Source organism: Poromitra crassiceps, assembly GCF_964638095.1.
Source record: "Poromitra crassiceps genome assembly, chromosome: 11".
In the NCBI taxonomy this organism is placed as follows: domain Eukaryota; kingdom Metazoa; phylum Chordata; class Actinopteri; order Beryciformes; family Melamphaidae; genus Poromitra; species Poromitra crassiceps.
The window spans coordinates 49,300,030-49,308,523 of record NC_139643.1 but is presented as its reverse complement, the minus strand read 5'-3'; positions in this window follow the sequence as shown (position 1 = coordinate 49,308,523).

Below are 8,494 nucleotides of genomic sequence, written 5' to 3'. Positions count from 1 at the left end.
ACTCGCCATCTTCGGCTGCTCGGAGTCTCCACTGAACTTCCCTACAGCGGTGCAACAATCTCTGACACTGGGGGACCACTGTCGCCAAAAGACTCATTCTGAAGGAATGGAAGTCCTCCTCTTCACCTTCTTTTCAGGTGTGGCTGATGGACATGATCTCTGTTATACAGATGGAGAGACTCAGGTCCCTGAGAACCAACTCGCTTAAAAGGTTCTCAACTGTCTGGGACCCATTTCTGGCCTACTTTGACGAGGTTAAGAATGACAAGTATCTCATGGACCCCTTGTGTGGGATCCCGTGCACATACAGTAGTCTCTTACAAACACATAAGCACCTTATACGGCTGGTAGCACCACATTCTAATGTTGATGATGTATGTTTTTGTTTTTATTTCCCCATTTCTTTTCCTGTGTCTGAGCTTGTTTGTCTTGTTCATATATTGTTCTATAAAAAATTGAGAGAAAAAATACATCTGACAGTTCAGATATGTGTGTAGATATGCGTGTATTTGGGTGACATTTTGTTTAATTCTATGTTTTGTCAAATTCATTCTTCAATTCATGACTTAATGTACTCCAGAGTTGAATAGATGTGGTGGGTCGGCCTGCCTAAAGAGCTGCTAAGCCTTTTTCTGAAGACGCAGTACGCTATTTGCCTCGCCTCTTCCCAGAATACATGTCTGTCAGATGCTAAATTCCAGGGGATGAGAAACGGGTCATGCTCAAATTATCACAGACTTTATTTTTATTTGTAAGTTGTGTTCATCGGTAAAGTCCGTGAGTTTGCAGGAGAGGAGAAACGTTCTGCTGCCCTCTCATAAGAAAGTACAGGGGAGGACTGCAATGAAAGCAGAATGAGAAGGAGCGGACGTTTTTGAGATCCTGCTCTCTGCAACCATCAACTAACGCTGCTGCATCCACCAACCACCAATTATGCTGCAGGAATGGGCGCGCGGGCAATATTTATAGCTACCAGATGCATTATGATTTGAAAACCAAAAAGAACAAGCAGATGATCATATACAGATGTAAAGATCATATACAGATGTAAAGATCATAAAGACTTCTTCACCATGACACTTTTACAACCACACGCCCCGTTAAGGTCACTCATGTCTAGAGATGAAACGATTATGAAAATTTCATATCACGATTATAGTGACCAAAATTGTCACGGTTATCAGTATTATCACAGTATTGTTAAAATGTGCTGAAAATGTTCAAAAAGTACTAATACACTCACAGAAATCATTTCACCAAGTTTTATATTGAAAACTCAGACCCAAAGAGGATCCATACACTCAGTGAAATAATTTCTGTATCTCGGAGACGGTTGCCAACTTTGGTTAATCATGGACAATATTTACCATGTTTTTCAAAGCGTACGGTTATCATAAGGGATTTTATCAGTTATCGTAAGGAATTTTATCATGATCATCATTAAAAACGGTTATCGTTTCATCCCTACTCATGTCATGTCCGCTGACCAGTTACTTCTGGTTGTCCCCAGGTCAAAGTTGAAGCATGGGGGGAACGTCGCGCCTTTGCAGTTGTAGCCCCGCCTCCCCAAACTCTGGAACGTGTTAGCATGTTAGGCTGGCCCCTAGAGAGTTAGCTTTCTTTCTCTTAGCGTCTTGTTTTTATTATTTTACTGTCCTTTTGTCATTTAAACGGGTCTTTGTGTTTTTATTGTGTTGTTTTGTGGGTTTTGCTATTTTGATTGTAGCACTTTGGTCAACTGTTGTCATTTTTAAATGTGCTTTATACTATAAATACATTTGGACTGGACTGGATTTCTTTGTAGCTGTAGAACAAGACAAAGCAGAAAACAAAAAACAAGCACATGTAATGGAGTAAATGTAATGTAATGGAGTAAATGGAGTCGTGGAGTCAATGCAAACAAAATAAACCTGGAATGTGTTATTTGCCTGAATCTCTGCATGAGTTACTTTTCCTTCTCTCACACGCATCGTAGCTTCACCACTGAGGATGCTATTTTCAATCCGATGTCAAGTCCTAAATGAGAAAGTGCAGGAAACGCTCTCTCAGTGTGGTAGCTGTGGGCTTTTTATTTTGGCCCGGCGCGCACAGTGGACCCACTGTTTTTTTTGTTGGGTTCTGGCACTCTGAAGGCAGATGCCACAGCGTGTAAAAAGAGACACCCCAAGAGAGCTGCTATGACTTTGTGTGTTTTACTCACATATTCAAGGATCATAATCACCGCTTTTGGTTCCATCACACACGTGACAGAAGGTGGTCTGGCAGACATGTGTGTTTGTCTGTTGTTTGTTATTGTGTGTGTGTGTCTGTTGTTTGTTAGCGTGTGTGTGTGTGTCTGTTGTTTGTTAGGTGTCCACCCGCTATGCCGATCACCCGCAATGCCGACCTTAGGTTTAGGCGTGGGGGGTGGGAGAGGTTAGGTTTTGGGTTAGGGTCTGGGGGAGGTTAGGTTTAGGCGTGGGGGTGGGAGAGGTTAGGTTTTGGGTTAGGGTCTGGGGGAGGTTAGGTTTAGGCGTGGGGGGTGGGAGAGGTTAGGTTTTGGGTTAGGGTCTGGGGGAGGTCAGGTTTAGGCGTGGGGGTGGGAGAGGTTAGGTTTTGGGTTAGGGTCTGGGGGAGGTTAGGTTTAGGCGTGGGGGTGGGAGAGGTTAGGTTTTGGGTTAGGGTCTGGGGGAGGTTAGGTTTAGGCGTGGGGGTGGGAGAGGTTAGGTTTTGGGTTAGGGTCTGGGGGAGGTTAGGTTTAGGCGTGGGGGTGGGAGAGGTTAGGTTTTGGGTTAGGGTCTGGGGGAGGTTAGGTTTAGGCGTGGGGGTGGGAGAGGTTAGGTTTTGGGTTAGGGTCTGGGGGAGGTTAGGTTTAGGCGTGGGGGTGGGAGAGGTTAGGTTTTGGGTTAGGGTCTGGGGGAGGTTAGGTTTAGGCGTGGGGGTGGGAGAGGTTAGGTTTTGGGTTAGGGTCTGGGGGAGGTTAGGTTTAGGCGTGGGGGTGGGAGAGGTTAGGTTTTGGGTTAGGGTCTGGGGGAGGTTAGGTTTAGGCGTGGGGGTGGGAGAGGTTAGGTTTTGGGTTAGGGTCTGGGGGGGAGGTTAGGTTTAGGCGTGGGGGTGGGAGAGGTTAGGTTTTGGGTTAGGGTCTGGGGGAGGTTAGGTTTAGGCGTGGGGGTGGGAGAGGTTAGGTTTTGGGTTAGGGTCTGGGGGAGGTTAGGTTTAGGCATGGGGGTGGGAGAGGTTAGGTTTTGGGTTAGGGTCTGGGGGAGGTTAGGTTTAGGCGTGGGGGTGGGAGAGGTTAGGTTTTGGGTTAGGGTCTGGGGGAGGTTAGGTTTAGGCATGGGGGTGGGAGAGGTTAGGTTTTGGGTTAGGGTCTGGGGGAGGTTAGGTTTAGGCGTGGGAGAGGTTAGGTTTTGGGTTAGGGTCTGGGGGAGGTTAGGTTTAGGCGTGGGGATGGGAGAGGTTAGGTTTTGGGTTAGGGTCTGGGGGGGAGGTTAGGTTTAGGCATGGGGGCTGGGAGAGGGGAGGTCGGAACAGCGGGAGGTCGGAACAGCGACATGGAACCGTTTGTTAGCGTGTGTGTGTGTGTTGTTTGTTAGCGTGTGTGTGTTTGTTAGCGTGTGTGTTTGTCTGTTGTTTGTTAGCATGTGTGTGTGTGTGTGTCTGTTGTTTGTTAGCGTGTGTGTGTTTGTCTGTTGTTTGTTAGCGTGTGTGTTTGTCTGTTGTTTGTTAGCATGTGTGTGTGTGTGTGTCTGTTGTTGTTTGTTAGCATGTGTGTGTGTGTGTGTGTGTGTGTGTGTGTGTGTGTGTGTGTGTGTGTGTGTGTGTGTGTGTGTGTTGTTGTTTGTTAGTGTGTGTGCTTATGTCCTTTTTATTGAGTGAAACTCCAGCAGCCATTATTCAAGGACCAAAGTCGTAGCTTTTGTTTGTCATAGACAGCTGGTGCCTGGCAGAAGTGTGTGTTTGGATGGATGGTTCTGTGTGTGTGTGTGTGTGTGTGTGTGTGTGTGTGTGTGTGTGTGTGTGTGTGTGTGTGTGTGTGTGTGTACATACGTGTGCATGTGTGTTAAACCCCTGACACACGAAGCCGATAGTCGTCGGTAATGTTGGTGAGAGTCTGTGGGCCTAGTCTTTGCAGAGAATCCCGCACTGTTGGATCTAGTCGTCTTTGTCGGCAGATTTTTCAGACGTGAGAGGAGAGGAGAGGAGAGGAGAGGAGAGGAGAGGAGAGGAGAGGGCAAAATGTTCTTCTTTACACACTTTATCTCATCTGATCATTCCAACACAAATATTCTCACATCGGCATGAAAGCCCCTTGAGACTGTCCCTGCATGATATCACAAAATTAGTTTGTTTATTTGTATCATTCTTTCTGATTTCCCCCCCATTTTCTCCACAATTGTACTTGGCCAATTCCCCCCCCTGCTGCCCCGGTCGCTGCTCCACCCCCTCTGCCGATCTGGGGAGAGCCGTAGATTAGCACCATGCTTCCTCCGACACGTGCAGTTGCCAGCCGCTTCTTTTCACCTGACAGCAGGGAGCTTCACCGGTAGGACGTAGCACGTGGGAGGATCACGCTATTCCCACCAGTTCCCTTCCACCGCCGACCAGGCACCCAGACCCACCAGAGGAGGCGCTAGTGCAGCGACCAGGACGAACACCCTTAATCCGGCTTCCCTCCCGCAGACACCAGCCAATCGTGCCTGTATGGACGCCCGACCAAGCCGGAGGTAAGACGAGCACACGAACCTGCGACCCTCGCGTTGGTAGGCAGGGAATACTTTGAAGTCGGGTTGGTGTGTTCAAGGACTCTGTGCACACACCACCAGCACAACGCTATTCACTTGTATTCGTCGCTGGTCGCTTGGTGCTGCAGCTTGATTGGCTGTCTTTCGGTTTTGAAATTTCAAATGGGCCCCTCCTCTCCTCGCTGTCGTCCGCCGCACAGGTATCCCAGCATGCTTTGGAAGGTGATGAGTGACATAATACAAAATGAATGGGCAGCAGCGACTCCAAGCAAGTACAAGTGGAAAAACGTGCTGCGGTGTGCACAGACCGTTACAGTGCATACACACCAGAGCGGCGCTAGACATTTGCAGTCGCGTCGCTGGTTGGTGGTGCAGCTTGATTGGCTGTCGTGCTCGCTTTCCGCTTTGAATTGGTAGATTTTAAATTGGCTCCTCCTCTCGTCGCTGTTGTTAATATTATAATATCGGCCTTTTATCAGCTGATGGCAGATGTGACGGAGGCTCCTCCCCCTGACCACAGAGATGTGATGGAGGCTCCTCCCCCTGACCACAGACAGCACAAAGACAAACAGTGTGTAAAACCTGCAGTGGTATTTTCATTCCTTTTCATCTTTTCCTTCATTTGTTGAATGGTTCAATGTCGTTAGTGAATTAAATCCTTCATTGAAATGCAGGAATGTCTGCCAGAGATTCCCTGTCATAGATGTGGTGAATCACTCTGTCTTAACGAGCTGCTAACCCTGAAACAACTTCATTAGTTTGGGCTTCAGTGGAGAGTTTGAACGTCCCCTGATGGTCTATGCTGTTTTAGAGGCTTTTCCAACATGAAAATAATAGAATTCTTGGGGGAAGAGGGAGGGGGGGAGGTTGAATACTTTTTACTATTTTGGCCTGAAAAAGGACAAACTTAAAGATATCAATATTTTATTTAAAAAATATATTGAATATTGGCACAAAAGATCAGCTATCAGTAGCTTTCGGTACTTTTTCGGTTTTTTGCATCATTTAAAAATGACAAAAGTGGTGTTTATTTGTGAAGATGATCTGGCTGAACAAACCTCTAAGCATCGTAAACTTTTAACCACCCGCTTTATTTCAGGCATCTAACCAAAAACCCATTCAAAAGAACCATTGACTTGGAGAGACAAGGGAACCAGGGCGATGCTGACTTCCTGGTTGGCCTACAAACGTCATGCCTGCAACACTCTATTGGTACTTTAGTTTTAAAATTACTCTTTAATTATAGCAATTATGGCAAGCTCCATTCAACGTCATCTGTAAGAATAGCTGCATTTATGGGGTGTCGGTTTTGTGTCAATCTGATTTACGCTGCGGCCTTTTAAAGTTTGAAATGTTGACCTTTAATTAAAGCGCCCCCATCAGGCCAATCAGTGTAATGTTTTTAAATGCAACAATGTGTCATCCCTGTAAGATCGTCAAATTCGGACCAGTGGTGCCAGAGGGAATCACCTGAGGAGATATCACATCATCTAAAGCTAAAGTATCAGCACATTAAGTACAGTATGCGACAAAATATGGAACACCAATCATATCCGTGCAGGCATCAGTTATGCTGAGAAATATAATCTTTCTAGTCTTTGTGCCCATCCTCACTCTCATTGCCCCCCTCTGACATTCAAGCCAACATATTGTTTAAGGCAGAGGTTTTCAAAGTGGGAGGTGGGCCTCCCCAGGGGGGCTCCAAGCCGTTTCAGGGGAGGCTCAGTGAATGGAAAGTGAAAAAATATGACATTGGTTAAAGAGATAGTTCAGTTTGGGGGAATTTGACAGTTTTTCCCACTTTCCCAGAGTAGTAGTTTCCCAGAAACAAATAAATGCCTTCAGACTAGAGATGTAACTAGAAAATTTCACATCACGATTATCGTGACCAAAATGGTCGCGGTTATCGTATTATCACGGTATTCGTGAAAAATTGCTGAAAATGTTCAAAAAGTACTGAGAGACTCACTGAAATCATTTGACAACGTTTTATATTGAAAACTCAGATCCAAAAAGGATTGATACACTCACTGAAATCATTTCTCCAAGGCTGCACGTTTGCATCTGGGAGACTGTTGCCAACTTTAGTTGATGATGGACAGTATTTACCATGTTTTTCAACGCACTGTAATCACAGTACCACGGTAATCACGGTACCACGGTTTTAATGATGATGAAAATTTGAAATGGTACGGTTATCGTAAGGAATTTTATCACGGTTATCATTAAAACCGGTTATCGTTACATCCCTAATTCAGACAGACATTTATTGATGTATTTGATAGTCTGAAGTATGTCAAGCAGCAATATCAGGCTCTCTCGGCTCAGTTGTTGAGTGTCTATGGGATCAAATAACATAATCATGATCCCATAGGCATCCAGGAATTGAGCGAGGGGGGCTCCTTTTTCCAAGCTTTGTCTGGGGGGGGGGGGGCACAGTCTCACACTTTGAAAAGCCCTGGTTTAAGGGATGGTTACTTCAGATGCTTGGTAAGCTGCACTAGATGACTTCACATGCTGGCACACATGAAGCAAAAAGGAAATTGTTTAATTAGAGAGGAGAGAAGCAACACATCTAACAGCTTTCTCTACTACCACCCTTTGTAATTCAGTCTTTTTCAGATTCTTCTCCCATTTTATTTTCTCCCCAATTCTACTTTGCCAATTCTGCCTGCTGTCCCGGTCGTTCCTCCACCCCAGCTGCCGATCTGGGGAGAGTTGTAGACTAGCGTATACTTCCTCTGATACATGTACCCAATGCAGCATAGAAACCCTGACCCAATGCAGCATAGAAACCCTGACCCAATGCAGCATAGAAACCCTGACCCAATGCAGCATAGAAACCCTGACCCAATGCAGCATAGAAACCCTGACCCAATGCAACATAGAAGCCCTGACCCAATGCAGCATAGAAACCCTGACCCAATGCAGCATAGAAACCCTGACCCAATGCAGCATAGAAACCCTGACCCAATGCAACATAGAAACCCTGACCCAATGCAGCATAGAAACCCTGACCCAATGCAGCATAGAAACCCTGACCCAATGCAACATAGAAGCCCTGACCCAATGCAGCATAGAAACCCTGACCCAATGCAGCATAGAAACCCTGACCCAATGCAGCATATAAACACTGACCCAATGCAGCATAGAAACCCTGACCCAATGCAACATAGAAACCCTGACCCAATGCAGCATAGAAACCGTGACCCAATGCAACATAGAAGCCCTGACCCAATGCAACATAGAAGCCCTGACCCAATGCAACATAGAAACCTTGACCCAATGCAGCATAGAAACCCTGACCCAATGCAGCATAGAAACCTTGACCCAATGCAACATAGAAACCCTGACCCAATGCAGCATAGAAACCTTGACCCAATGCAGCATAGCAACACTGACCCAATGCAGCATAGAAACCCTGACCCAATGCAGCATAGAAACCTTGACCCAATGCAGCATAGAAACCCTGACCCAATGCAGCATAGAAACCCTGACCCAATGCAGCATAGAAGCCCTGACCCAATGCAGCATAGAAACCCTGACCCAATGCAGCATAGAAACCCTGACCCAATGCAACATAGAAGCCCTGACCCAATGCAGCATAGAAACCCTGACCCAATGCAGCATAGAAACCCTGACCCAATGCAACATAGAAACCCTGACCCAATGCAGCATAGAAACCGTGACCCAATGCAGCATAGAAACCCTGACCCAATGCAACATAGAAACCCTGACCCAATGCAGCATAGAAACCGTGACCCAATGCA